This window comes from Rhinolophus ferrumequinum, chromosome 5, assembly GCF_004115265.2.
Source record: "Rhinolophus ferrumequinum isolate MPI-CBG mRhiFer1 chromosome 5, mRhiFer1_v1.p, whole genome shotgun sequence".
Lineage (NCBI taxonomy): Eukaryota > Metazoa > Chordata > Mammalia > Chiroptera > Rhinolophidae > Rhinolophus > Rhinolophus ferrumequinum.
In genome coordinates this window covers 35,153,981-35,167,582 of record NC_046288.1, presented here as the reverse complement: position 1 = coordinate 35,167,582, position 13,602 = coordinate 35,153,981, and the positions used below count along the sequence as shown (strand labels likewise).

At 35.6% G+C, this 13,602-nt stretch overlaps 1 long non-coding RNA gene across 1 annotated transcript in view; it reads right to left on the bottom strand.

Moving 5' to 3' along the window:
* Positions 1-3,517: 3,517 nt before the first annotated feature.
* The window catches only part of LOC117022315 (uncharacterized), a 117,552-nt gene continuing 107,467 nt past the window's right edge, over positions 3,518-13,602 (bottom strand). Inside the window, exons 3-4 of the long non-coding RNA XR_004423024.1 lie at positions 4,565-4,687; positions 3,518-4,329 (exon numbers count right to left, since the gene is read on the bottom strand). This is a non-coding gene — a long non-coding RNA (uncharacterized LOC117022315). The remainder of the gene's footprint in view (positions 4,330-4,564; positions 4,688-13,602) is intronic.

Below are 13,602 nucleotides of genomic sequence, written 5' to 3'. Positions count from 1 at the left end.
AAATCCAGACATTGGAACGGTTCCCGAAACGCATTGCCACCACCACCACTACCAATCTCTTTTGCATCTCATTGGCATTTGAGGACGTTAATTGACTCATTATTGCAATTCATATTCAGGAAAGGAAGTTGATTAAGGAAGGCAGATGCAGAATCTCCAGACACATTCATAGCTGTGTTGTTTGTCCCTGCAGTTTACTTGAGTTATTAGAATATTTAGGAAGCTAGAGCCAAAGGGACAGGGAACATGTCCCAGTAAGAGTCACCCTCATAGAATAGATTTTTACTAAAAACAATGTAGTTCTTGAATAACCTTACTCTACCTTAAGGTCTAAATAGCAAAGTTATTTTTGTGGCTTTTATTTTAATTACAGCCACTCCATTTTATTTTAATAGCTCTCCTGGAAAGCTGATTTCTGATACTCGTGTTGTATCAAAAATATTTTTTAAAAGTCAATAAAAAGTATCTCTAGATTCTATTGGATTATAGAACATTTAAATATTACTGTCAGTAGTAAGATTTTATAAACAGTTTTAAAGTTTTCCTATTTTGGAATTCTTAATTCTGATTGAGTAAGCTGTGATAAATGTATAGAGCAAACATATTTCATTATTCATTTGAGTGGTTGTTTCCTTTTGTTACTTTGCTCATCTTTAAACAATTGGACTAGTTTCATTTTTATGCCTGATACTGCATACATATAGTTATATATATAAATATATATGCTTACTACATGAGTGCTTTCTATTTTTATATTAAGCTGAATCTGAGAAGTAGTCTCAATAATTGATTCTTAGTAATTTGGCAAATACACAAGTAAAATACAATGCAATTCTGAGTTCAGTTTGATACAATTAGTATAATTCACTTGCTCTTTATATTGAATTTCTTTAATAACAACTAAATTTTGAGAAAATCATTTTTTTTCTCTTCACCTTAAATGTGAAAGAATTGTTCAGATCTTACTATGAATAGTTCTATTACCTAAAAGAAACAGAAAATGATCTACAAGGAGTTCATCCAAAATAATTAGTCCTGTAAAAATCTTGTTTGGTATTAAGCATAGTCACCGTTGTCATTTAACGATAGTTTTCCTTTTTTCCAGACTGTTCTTGGTAATCTCACGCAATCTCTTATTATTTTTCCTTTTCCTCACATTTCCATATTAATGATTAATACTTATTATAGCTTTTACCTCATCACGTAATAATTGTCAGTAAAATATGACTATAATAAAATAATATTTGATATTTCAACAATGCTTTTCTATCATTTGTTTGTTTAATCCTCCCATCAATCTTGTGTGGTGGACAAGATAAGCATTGTTATTCCCATTTTATAGACCTGGAGTGAAATGACCAAACACAGTATCTTGTATATAGTAATCAATTAATAAATATTTATTTGAATGAACTCTACAAACAGGTGATTGCTAAAACTTTCTCAGAGATCCAGGTTGTAATCTTAAATTTAAGTATGTCCCTCCACCCCCCGCACACACACAAAGACCTAAAACTTAGAGAGTGAAAATCAAGTGAGAAGGTATCTGCCTTATGTCAAACCAAAACATTGTCTCTTCTCACTGTCACTAAACTAAATACCCACTATCATACATGTCCCACTTCTAATATAGGTATAATATCCAAATAACGTCCATTATTTGGGATGTTATACCCAAATAACGTCTAGGTCTCAAAAACCAATCACTATGAAATAGAAACAATCTTCTCTGTTGTACTCCCAACAAATTTCACAAGTATTCTCTTCCGGATTTGTCAAGTTGAAAATCCTACAATGAAATTTTCTGAGAGACATGATTCGCTAGAATTGTCTGAGAGCCATATATTAAGATAAATACCTGATGTCAACTCTGTGTTATAGGACTTGTGTGATATTTCCAAAGCAAGTCTAAAGAATAATTATGTCAATTATGAAAGCTCCAACCAATTGGTGAGGACTTCCTGAAAACACTGGATTAAAAAGAGTTGGGTGAGAAAAAGTGCCACAAGTGATTGTCAATATCGGTCAAGAACACAGGATGAAGGGATGACACATGTGCAGAGTATTTTACCACCTTGTTCTAATGGCAACTTGACTCAAACTCTGATGGGATCAGATTATGAGATTTCCAGAGTGAGTCTTCTGATATTCAGCTCTCTTCAAAACAAGGTCAGGCTTACGTGACAAGTCCCCCGTTCAGTGAGAAATGTAACCTTTTGCTAGGAAATCTGGCACACAGTGCTGAAGATGGCAGTTGATGCTTTCATCAGACACAGAAGTAGACAACTGTTTTAGTCAATTCCTAATTGAACGTTTGCAAATAATTTTAACCTAAGTCTTGGTGTTTTCTGCATTAACCAGCTGACATTTATTGCAAAGGGAAACGATGGGAAATCTAATTCAAATGAAAACTAAGCAATCATTTTGAATTTGTAAAATGAATTTCTCTCTAGAGGGCCTATAGAGCTAATGGGAGTGGGTGTTAGAAATATAAATCCCCATGCATCAACATAAATAGAGATAACTAAACATGACTGATTATAATAATAGAGAATACTCTCTAGAGGGTTTCATGCACATGGACAGATCCAAATGTTGTTTTGTTTGCTAAGTTTTCCTAGAACTGAACATCTCTGTAGCTTATTTTACCTGAAAATGGATTGCTTTCCCAGACACTTGATCATTCTCTCCTGAGCTAGAGTTGCCTCCAATTTAGGTGACTTCCTCAAGGTCACTGAACATGAGGGGTAGAGTAGAGGATATTTCAAAGGCTTTGGAGTTCCAGACTGCTGCTTACCCACTGAACCTCATAGAGGAAAATGTACAAAACCTGCAGGTCTATTTATCTACATATTTTCTTTGGCTGAAATTGTGCATTTATAAAGTGATACCTGCACTCATGTCATGGTCCCTTCACTTCAAAGCCATTAAAAAGAATTTTATTCAATCCCAGGCAATTTATGTTCTTGAAGTATCCTGGGATTATATAACTTGACATAGGAAGAGCTGTAGTTTTTATAGTGCAAACTGCAGCAAGAAAATAGTTTGAAAGTAAAAACAATAATAAAAGATAAAAGGTATTCTACAGATTTGGATGAAAGTGCGTCATGGAACCTGCCCGTATTGTCCCCCCCAAAATTTACACTTACATCTTCTATCTGAAATTTTATACCATACCACTATTCCATCTAATATTTCACATCTGTTTGCTTTCCAGAATACTTGTGCTGATTCCTTTGTCTCCTGCATCAGAAACAGCATGTCTACAACTAGTTTACCTACAACAATCAGAGTATAACCAGGAAAATAGAAGCCACTGTAGATCTCTCAAGTGAGGAAATGTAAGAGATGCAAGTCAAATAAGAGATGATGAGACAAACCGAAGATCATTAACAATAGAAAGTACCACACCCTAGAGCTGAAGGAACAAAGGAAGGAGGAGGTGTTTCCAGAATTCAGAAGCCAAGGTTATCCAGCAGTAGCTAAACCATATGAACAGTTGCACAGTGGGAGCTGGGACCATAGAGAGAACCGCCCAGTAGACGCTGGCTCAGTGGAGGAGGCCAGCCCTTTCTGGGATGTTTGACTTCCCTTTCTTAACGTCCGCTCTTCCATTGGGGCCTCACTTTGCAGAAAACAAGAGAGTCTGGAAGATAGTTTCCTGAAATGCAGAGCAGGTGAAGAGAGAAGATGAATCTGAGAGCAAATGAGCAGTTGATCATCTAATTACCTCACTTATTAAAGGATTCTGCCTAATCTTAAAATTCTGTATTTGAAAAAAGCTGTTAATCTCCTTCCCATAGACATAGAGAGAAATTTACCTTAATTTTTCTTTTTTTATCTCTTTCCATCTAAAGTGCACTGGTAGGACTCTATTTATTTGTGAGTAGAAGTCAGTACAGACCATTTGGGGTGGGGGGTAGAGGAGGGATCCAGTGGCATTGGAAGCAAGGGTAAGAGGTAACACCAGTTTAGTAAAACAAATATTTTTACTGTGAACGAGCAATTCCCCTTCCTGGATTCTGCCTCTCGGAAACCATCTGACTATTTTCATTATTAACAGACCATCTTTTCTTTTGTTTTGTGTAGAGATCCTTTTGAGAATATGATGGCTTCTTTCTGTATGCACATGGGAGAAAAAAAAAATCTTGACTATTATTTCAAGGGATTCCCCGCTTCATCCAAAGACTGATAATATATCTGTAGGGGGAAAACCTTTGCTCTATTCACACTCTCATTTGCTCTTTGCTAAACTCCTTTATAAGTCTTCTGAGGATCATAAAAGGTCTCCAACCAAGGCTTAATATAGTTGGGCTTCAAATACAGCATCTGGGAACACAGAGAAAATGGATGCTAAGTGTTGTGTTCATGTGTATTTCTCTTAAGGAAATGTTCAAAACCCCCAAAATATTTAGAGACAAGATTCTACATATTCCCCGAGGGATGTAAAATGTATATGTGTCATACGCAAGACCTTTTTAGATTAATAGAGTATATCAATACAAGTAGTAGGAATACACTAAAGGTAGGGAAAATGTCTTACAAGAATCAATCTGCAATTTACCTTTCATATGGTTTTTTGAAAGTGCCTTCAGAAGCTGAAATTACACCCCTCTTGGCTTCCATACTGAATGATGTATAGGTCTTCCGATACTAGAAGTGAAGCTTCCAGATATAGCTTCTTTTTCTACAAAGAAACATAATGAGCAGTCCTATATCTTTTTTTTTCTGAGTTATGATTGGATATACGAAATATTATCAATAAAAACAACATTCTAAACCAGAATTGTTATCTCTACCGGTACAGATTCTTCATATGGTCATAGAATGTCAGGTCTAGAAGGGATCTTAGAACTTATTTATCCAACTGTTTATTTTATACAGGGGGAAACTGAGACCTCATAAGAGAATATGACTTGTCTAGTACTGTCACTTCCATCTATCACATTCCAAGTGCCTGGTACCTATACTTTAATGGTTCTAGGCTATCATTTGACCTGTCAATTAGGGTGAATTTATAGAGGATTTTCAATTTTCTTCTGAACTTTTTGATTGAAGATAGCAATTGAACAAGTCCATAAACATAAAAATAAATACTCATCAGTGCATTGGCAGTTTTCTCTCTGTAGGAGCAAATAGTAAAGATTGTTGGCTCCTGAGAAAGACCTCTTGGTTTCAAACTCTGGTTCATGAGGCCCGAATGTGACCAAAGATGGATAGCTGGCAGCTGTGTACCTTCTTTAAACCTCATTTGCCTTATTGGTGAAATTAGGACAATCAGAACACCAACTTCACAGGGTTGTTGTGAGAAATAAATGAGCAAAATGCACAGAAAGGATTTAGACCTAGAAATGGCCCAACATGTATTAAGTTCTATTAATACATGTTTGTTGTTGTTGGTATTAGGTGCTTTGGATCTGAGTATACTGGATGCACATACTTTCTGAAACAAAACTGAAAAACATTGGGGCCGGCCCAGTGGCTCAGGCGGTTAGAGCTCCATGCCCCTAACTCCGAAGGCTGCCGGTTCGGTTCCCACATGGGCCAGTGGGCTCTCAACCACAAGGTTGCCGGTTCAACTCTTCGAGTCCCGCAAGGGATGGTGGGCAGCAACCCCTGCAACTAAAATTGAACATGGCACTTTGAGCTGAGCTGCCGCTGAGCTGCCGCTGAGCTCCTGGATGGCTCGGTTGGAATGTGTCCTCTCAACCACAAGGTTGCTGGTTCGACTCCCGCAAGGGATGGTGGGCTGTGCCCCCTGCAACTAGGAAAAAAAAACGGCAACTAGATCTGGAGCTGAGCTGTGCCCTCCACAACTAAGACTGAAGTTGACCGGCACCCTCCACAACTAAGATTGAAAGGACAATAACTTGACTTGGAAAAAAGGCCTGGAAGTACACACTGTTCCCCAATAAAGTCCTGTTCCTCTTCCCCAATAAAATCTAAAAAAAAAAAAAAGAAAAGAAAAACTGGAAAACATTGCCCTACTCATGTAAATGGAGACACAAAAGGAGACACAAAACTTTGCATCTGCTAAAATTAACAGCTAATAAATGCTGAACAGAAAGAAATTTCCATTTGATAAATGGTTAAAATGAGTTATGAGACAAGAACCAGGAATAAGATGTATTATTTATCAATGAAGAGTTCATGATAAGTTTAAAATGAGTTGTTAGAAGCACAATCTTGAAGCAGGAATACAAAAAATAGAAGAAAAAAAAAGCAAATAAATAAATTCTTTAAGGCTGATAGCCAAAAGCCAGAAAACTGCCTGGACCAGAAGCTTATAAGCCATTCCTTTCTAGAAGATTTTGGAGTAATTGAGGTGGTTGGAGATGCTAGGATAAGAAAGAAATCCTATTTTTCCCTTTTAGAAGCAGAGATCTTGCCCAGATTTAATTTTTGTTTTCCTTGTATGATAGAGTTTTGCTTGTTATCTTCAGCTTGGCAGAATGTGGTCACAAAGATGCCTATAGCTTCTTCTAGTCTGCCTCTCCCTGCAGGGTTATCAAAGCCTTAAATCACAAAGAAGAAAACTGTTGAAATTGTTTCTCTTGATCTTGAGATTTCTTTTATGTTACTTTTACTTTGACAAAATGCATTTATTCAAGCACAGTCTCGTCGGCACTCTAGAAAATGTGATACCATTTTGCACTGAATTTTTAGATGCAAAAAAAATTTGGCCGATTAACAAATATAACTTCTTGTGATTTTGTTCCAATAGTCTTGGAGAATCATTGTACTATAAACCCAGAAAATTAACTTTGCCAGATAAACAGTCTGATTGTATCTGGCATGATCAAGGTTTTACAGTGAGAAAATGTACAGTTTCCTAAGGCCTCTGACAGAAAGCCACTCTCAGACCTTTTCAAAGGATTTCAGAAGTTATTACTTGAGATTAACTATGGCATGAACAAAAAGGTTTGAAGTCTTGTTTATAATTAGCCTGTGGCTCTGAGCTAGCAAGTTCTCTCTTCAATGATTGGTATTTGAGTTCTGGGTACTAATGAACGAAGATTAGCCACAGGGAATGTGGATGAGGGGAGCAAAAGACTAAATCATTCTCCAAGGGGGGAAATAAGCATTAAAATCAAATCTCAATGACTGTTACAAGTCTAATTATGTTTTAATCAATACCTCCAGAATAAGCTGAAGAAGTCCCTCTGACATTCCCAGCTGTAAGAGTAGAAGTCTGGCTTCACATTTGCATGATTTTGAAGGTCAAATGCCTGCTATCCAAGTCTTACTGATCCATATGGACTAGAAATGCCACAATATGCAATCATCATGAAGGCAGATTGTCTCCTGTAAATCTGTCCTTTCTGTAACACATTCAAAATGTACCGTATTGGCTGGATTATAAATCGTTTCAGGAAATGTACGCACATTTGTAGAAGCAGCAGCTTCACATTGATGGATGATGGCACTGGTGTCCAGAGAACCCTTAAAATAATTTATCATGTGTGTAAATCTGGTTTTTCATGTATCTGGATTTCCTGTGACCAGGTATACCTGTAACTCAATGTCCTGTTCCAGAAACAAGTAAAACCGTCTTCAGGCTGCTCCCATGTTTTCTGTAGCTATGAGACCTGTGGATTTTGTATTATTCTAGATCCCAACTTTACTTGCTAAGGAGAAAGTTAGTTATATGAACCCTTAAAGTTTTAGAACATATTTATCAAAAGATTCTTCTCTACATTTTTTTATTTTTATTAAATAATCATTGTCTCTATGTTTAAAATATTACCGATTTTATAGTTACTTAAATATACACAGTATTGTCAGAAAAACCACCATTGTATAAAAGAAGGAAAAATTAATTTGAGAATGATTCCAAGCATTCCACTGTGTTGTAGAAAATTAATAATTTTCACCTGCCTACTTTTGTGGATCTTCTAGTATGTACTAAACATTGTTGAACTCAACAGCTTCCACTGTTCTCTAAGCAGCTAACCTCACTTTATTTACAACAAAAAAATCATTCTTTCTCTCTTAGAGATTATGTACCTCTTATAACATTGATAAAAGTAACACTTTCCTTGCTCATAAATAGATAGTAAGATCTACTCTATGGATATACAACAACTGCTTTTCTAAAACAAAACAAAACAAAAACAAAACAAGTGAGTTCTAATTTCAATTGCTTGAAAATATTATGGGAAATCAGAATTAGAAGGTGTTGCTTTCTACATAAATACACTTATTTAACAGAGAAGCTGAAATCCAACTTGAAGTGACCAAATAAAATCGGATGATGAATTGTGGCTGCCTCAGAGCTAGGACTAGAGCTTGAGTTGGCTCTCATAATAGTGTACCTGTTCTCTATTATGTCATAATTCCTCTCAATTGGCTAAAAGAGTAATATTTGATAACAAAAATCAGTTGCATTTCTATACACTAACAATGAACTAGATGAAAAAAAGGAAAGCCATCACATTTACAATAGCATCACAAGCAACAAAATACTTAGGGATAAATTTAACCAAGGATGTGTAAAATCTATACACCAAAAACTATAAGGCATTATAAAATACGTTGAACAAGATAGAAATAAATGGAAAGATATATCAAGTTCATGGATCAGAAGAGTTAATACTGTTAAAAATATCTGTACTACCTAAAGCCTTCTACAGAGTCAGTGCAATGCCTATCAAAATTTTTCACAGAAATAGGAAAAACAATCCTAAAATTCATGTGGAACCACAAAAGACCCCAGATAAAGTATTCTTGAGAAAGAACAAAGCTGGAGCATTGCATGTCGTAATTTCAAACTATATTATAAACCTATAGTAATCAAAACAGTATGGTACTGGCATAAATCCAGACATATAGAACAATAAATAGAACAGAATTAAGAGGACACAAATAAACCCACACATACATGGTCAACTAATACTTGACAAAAGATCCAAGAACACTCAATGGAGAAAGGATAGTCTCTCCAATAAATGGTGTTGGGAAAACTGGACATCCATATGCAAAGGAATGAAATTGGACCCCTATCCTACACCCCTCACAAAAATTAACTCAAAATAGACTAAAAGCTCAACAGTAAACTCCTAGATGAAAACATAGGGGAAAAGCTTCTTAATATAAGATTCGGGAATAATTTTTTTTGGATATGACACCAAAGGACAAGCACCAACAGAAAAAATTAAAAAGTGAGACTAGATGAAACTGAAAATCTTCTTCATTGCAAAGGAAATCATGGATAAACTAAAAAGGCAACCTACAGAATGGGAGAAAATATTTGCAAACCATACATCTGATAAGGGGTTAATATCCAAAATATATATGGAACTCATACAACTCAATAGCAAAAAAACAAACAATTTAATTAAAAAAATGGGCAGAGGAAATGAATAGACATTTTTTTCAGAAAAGGCATATAAATGGCCAACAGGTACATGAAAAGGTGCTCAACATCTTTAATAACCAAAGAAATGCAAATCAAAACCACAATGAATCATCTCCTCACAACTGTCAGAATGGCTAGTATCCAAAAGACAAGAGATAATAAGTGCTGGTGAGGATGTGGAAAAAAGGGAACCCCTGTGTAATGTTGGTGGGAATGTAATTTGTTATAGCCACTATGGAAAGCAGAATGCAGGTTCCTCAAGAAATTATAAATAGAACCACCATATAATCCAGCAATATTTAAAAGAGATGAAATCACTGCCTAAAAGAGATATCTATACCCCCATGTTCATTGCAGCATTATTTACAATAGCCAAGACATGGAAACAACGTGTCTGTTGATGGATGAATGGTTAAAGAAAATGTGGTGTATGTATATACAGTAGAATATCATTCAGCTACAAGAAAGAAGAAAATTCTGCCATTTGCAACAACATATGCTAAGTGAAATAAGTCAGACAGAGAAAGACAAATACTGTATAATCTCACTTATACGTGGAATCTAAAAACATTGAAATAGAAATAGAGAATAGAATTGTGATTGCCAAGGGCTGAGGGATGGGGAAATGGGGAGATGTTGGTCAAAGGGTACAAACTTTCAGCTGTAATTTCCAGGGATCTAACGTACAGCATGGTGACTATTGTTAACAATACTCTATTGTACATTTGAATGTTTCTATGAGAGTAGAACTTTAATGTTCTCACCATAACAACAATAACAACAACAATATGATAAATATGTGAGGTAAAGGATGTGTTAACTAACCTTACTGTGGTAATCATTTCACAATATATAAGGGTATCAAATCATTACATTGCACACCTTAAACTTACACAGTGTTATCTGTCAATAAAGCTACGCAGGGAAATAAATGAGGAACTACATAGATGTCTCACAAACTGTTTGTTTGTTTTGCCCAATTGATGCCTTGTTTTATCAGTTTACTTTAATCAGTTTACTTACGGCACTTCCTAGAAAGTAAGGTATCATTCATTCATTCCACAAACAGTTCCTGAGAAGTGGATATATGACAGGCACTCTAGTGGGAAATGCAAGACAACTTACAATCTAGTAATATAACCCAGGGTACAGCAACACAAACATAGATGAACAAAAGACTTCCTAATATAACCCTTGCATTTGTTTCTCCAAGTAATTTTAAAATAAGATGCAAATTCTGGAACCACACTACCCGGTCTTGATCTCAGCTTCACCACTTTCTAGCTGCTGGTCTTGAGGAAAATTACTAAATTTCTGCTTTAGTTTCTTAATCTGTAAAATTATAGTACTATCCTTATAGAGTTGCCGCAATGATTAACTACTTGGGTTAATAAATAAGCATGATGTGAAAATTTTAGAATCAGGTAAACATTAGATATAATTATTGTTATTATTGCTTTATGATTACTTTTACTACAATCAGTAATGAAAATGTTCTCCCCAGAGAGCCTCCAGGATAACTACGATATAAACTTCATTTCATATTATTTTAATCCCTTCTAATTCGCCTACCTCTCCTTTAATTTCCAGAGCATCTCATTTTAAGATATTATTTGCATGGTTATTTCTGCAGTCAGAACATTTAGTTAGCAGTTTGGGGATGAAATCAGGGCAGTCTAAGATGTCGCATTCTAACTAGTTACACTGCACAAAGCCTAACAGTTTGCTTTCTGTTTTTAAAGAAGCGTTTCGTTTAGCCATACTTGTGGCAGCACATGTAATTGAAAAGAGGCATATGGAGACCAGCATGGAAGCCTAACAAACACTTCAGAGTGGCTTAAAAACTATGCTAATCAGTTTGAGAAACCATTTTTAATCTTTGGGGAAAAAAAAAAAAAAACACCCAAACTCCTCAAACCTAAGGTGAGTTGATATGAAATGTAATCTTTGTTGATATTATCCAATGCTAGTTTATTTCCCTCTGCTCTGGCAAATACTGGAAATAAAATTGAATCATATAAAAAGGAAGAAATGAGAACACCCATGACCTGTAGTTCTGTGGAGCAGAAATGAACTTGTGGAGGGGGTAAACCAGGACACGAGCCCCACTGGCAGAGTCGGGGTGTAGACCATCTCTCCTCCAGGACAGAGGAGTGACAGGACTCACAACACCCTTCCCCCCTGCAAGAAGGCACTGAGCATTACCTGAAAACAAGGAAAGCATCAGATGAACAGACCTTTATAACAGAATGTGCATCTGCCAAGACAAAAATACACGACAAGCTTCTGGTGCTGGCACACTGACAGTATGAGCAAGCTGTCTTAGCAGTGATTTTGCAAATCATTTGAGTTTAAATTCTATATAGGCCGTAGGGCCCCTGGAGCACCACTTGCTATATTTGGCCTCCTCATTTAGCTATGTTTGGAATAAATAGGCTATGGGTACAAATCATGCCCTTTAAGAGTTTTGCATACACAGACTAGTTCTGCATAGATATTATATGCGAACAGAGTGAACGATGCAAGTCTATGCACACACACACACACACAAATACACACGCTTTCTAAATGTATTTTCAAGTTGTTTTCCTGTGTGACTTTTTCTCTCTTTTTTTAAGTTCAGCTCTCTGGCATTTAGTAACCCACAAGCTGCTGTTTCTTTTTCCAAATAAGTTCATCTTGATGGAGGGGCCAAGAAAAATGAGCCCAACTGATGATTGTGATCTCAAAAGAAAATATGCTTTTTATCAGAGACCACATGCTGCCAATGCCAATTAGAGTAAAACTGGGAGATTTTATCAGATACCAACCTGGAGATGAGAAATGATGAGCCAAGTGTAAGAAAGGAAAAGTAAGCCTCAGGTAGAATTGCTGGGATGTTCATTTAAGATGAAAAAAATTTAAGGTGGAAAGGGTAACATACATGGCAGACTAAGCAACTCGTTAACTATGTGGATAAGAAATTGTACAAAGGCAACACAGTGGACTTTGATTTAAGCTGATGTTGATGAAATCCTGGCTCTGCCACTGACTACCTGTACCACTCTCACATCTCTGACCTGTAGTCTCCTCATTTAAAAATCAGGAATCACAAGTCCATTTTGGATGTTGTCAAAAAACTTAAAGTATGGATTAAAACATCAGTTTCCTAATATTTGCTTAATATATGTTGAAAGAAATGCATTGACTAATTTGTGGACAGAAGCTTTAATGAAAAGATCATGTTCCTTTTCTAAAGTATTATGAGCAATCATTTAGGCACATTCATCTCGCAAACATATTAAGTATTATGTGCATTATTTTTGTCTCTTTCAAAGGTTGACAAGGAGTATTGTAATGATGTGACATGTTCTTATAGCTTTATTTCTGACATCAGATTATAACATATTCGTGAGATCATCCAATTGCACTCCATCAAAGAAGAATCACTTTTCTACTAGCTTGGGAGGTATAAGATGTCAAGGTTAAAAGGTTCACTTTGGAGTTTCTCTGCATTAGTTTTCATTATCCCTAAAATGTTTATGCAGACCTTGAAGGATTATTGTAAGGGTCAAATGAGAGAAACGTAAAATTGCTTGTACCCAGAATATGTTAAAGGTTAGTTTCTTTCTCCTTTTCCTTTTGGTGTGTTGAGAAGTTTTTATATTTTTAAGAAATAATAGGAATTTGTTGGTTAAATGGACTGAATATTTAATTCTGAAAAATTGGTACAAGGGCTGAAATTCTCAGGTGGAGGCCTGGAAATTTTTGTTCTTTCCAAAGTATTGAACTTGAAGGATTTTTCCAGAACTTGGTGAAAATAACTATTTAAAAAGTTACATCATGTAGGATGCAGTAATTATGATATGAAAACCAGGTATTGAAGTATACATTTTTCATAATAAAACATGTCCTTAATGTCAACCTACTACTACTCAATTTTACACCATTTTGAAATTTACAGCAAATAGAAGATATTAACTAGTTCTATACTCAGTCATCATTTATTTGAATACGTTATTCCACTAATCCTAAAGTTCTGAAAATTGTTCATTTCTTTCTAGAAAGATTCACGGTACATGAAGTGAGAGACCAACAAACTCTTACTCAAATAATTTTTTTTTTCTTTATAGGTATACTCCTAAAGCCAGTTAAGGAGTTTGGAGAGTCAGGAAGCAGATAACTAGGTCATAAATGTACTATCTTGACAAAGTTTGAGGCAGTGCTAAGGCCAATGAAGAAAATAGGTTTGTATTAATGTGTCA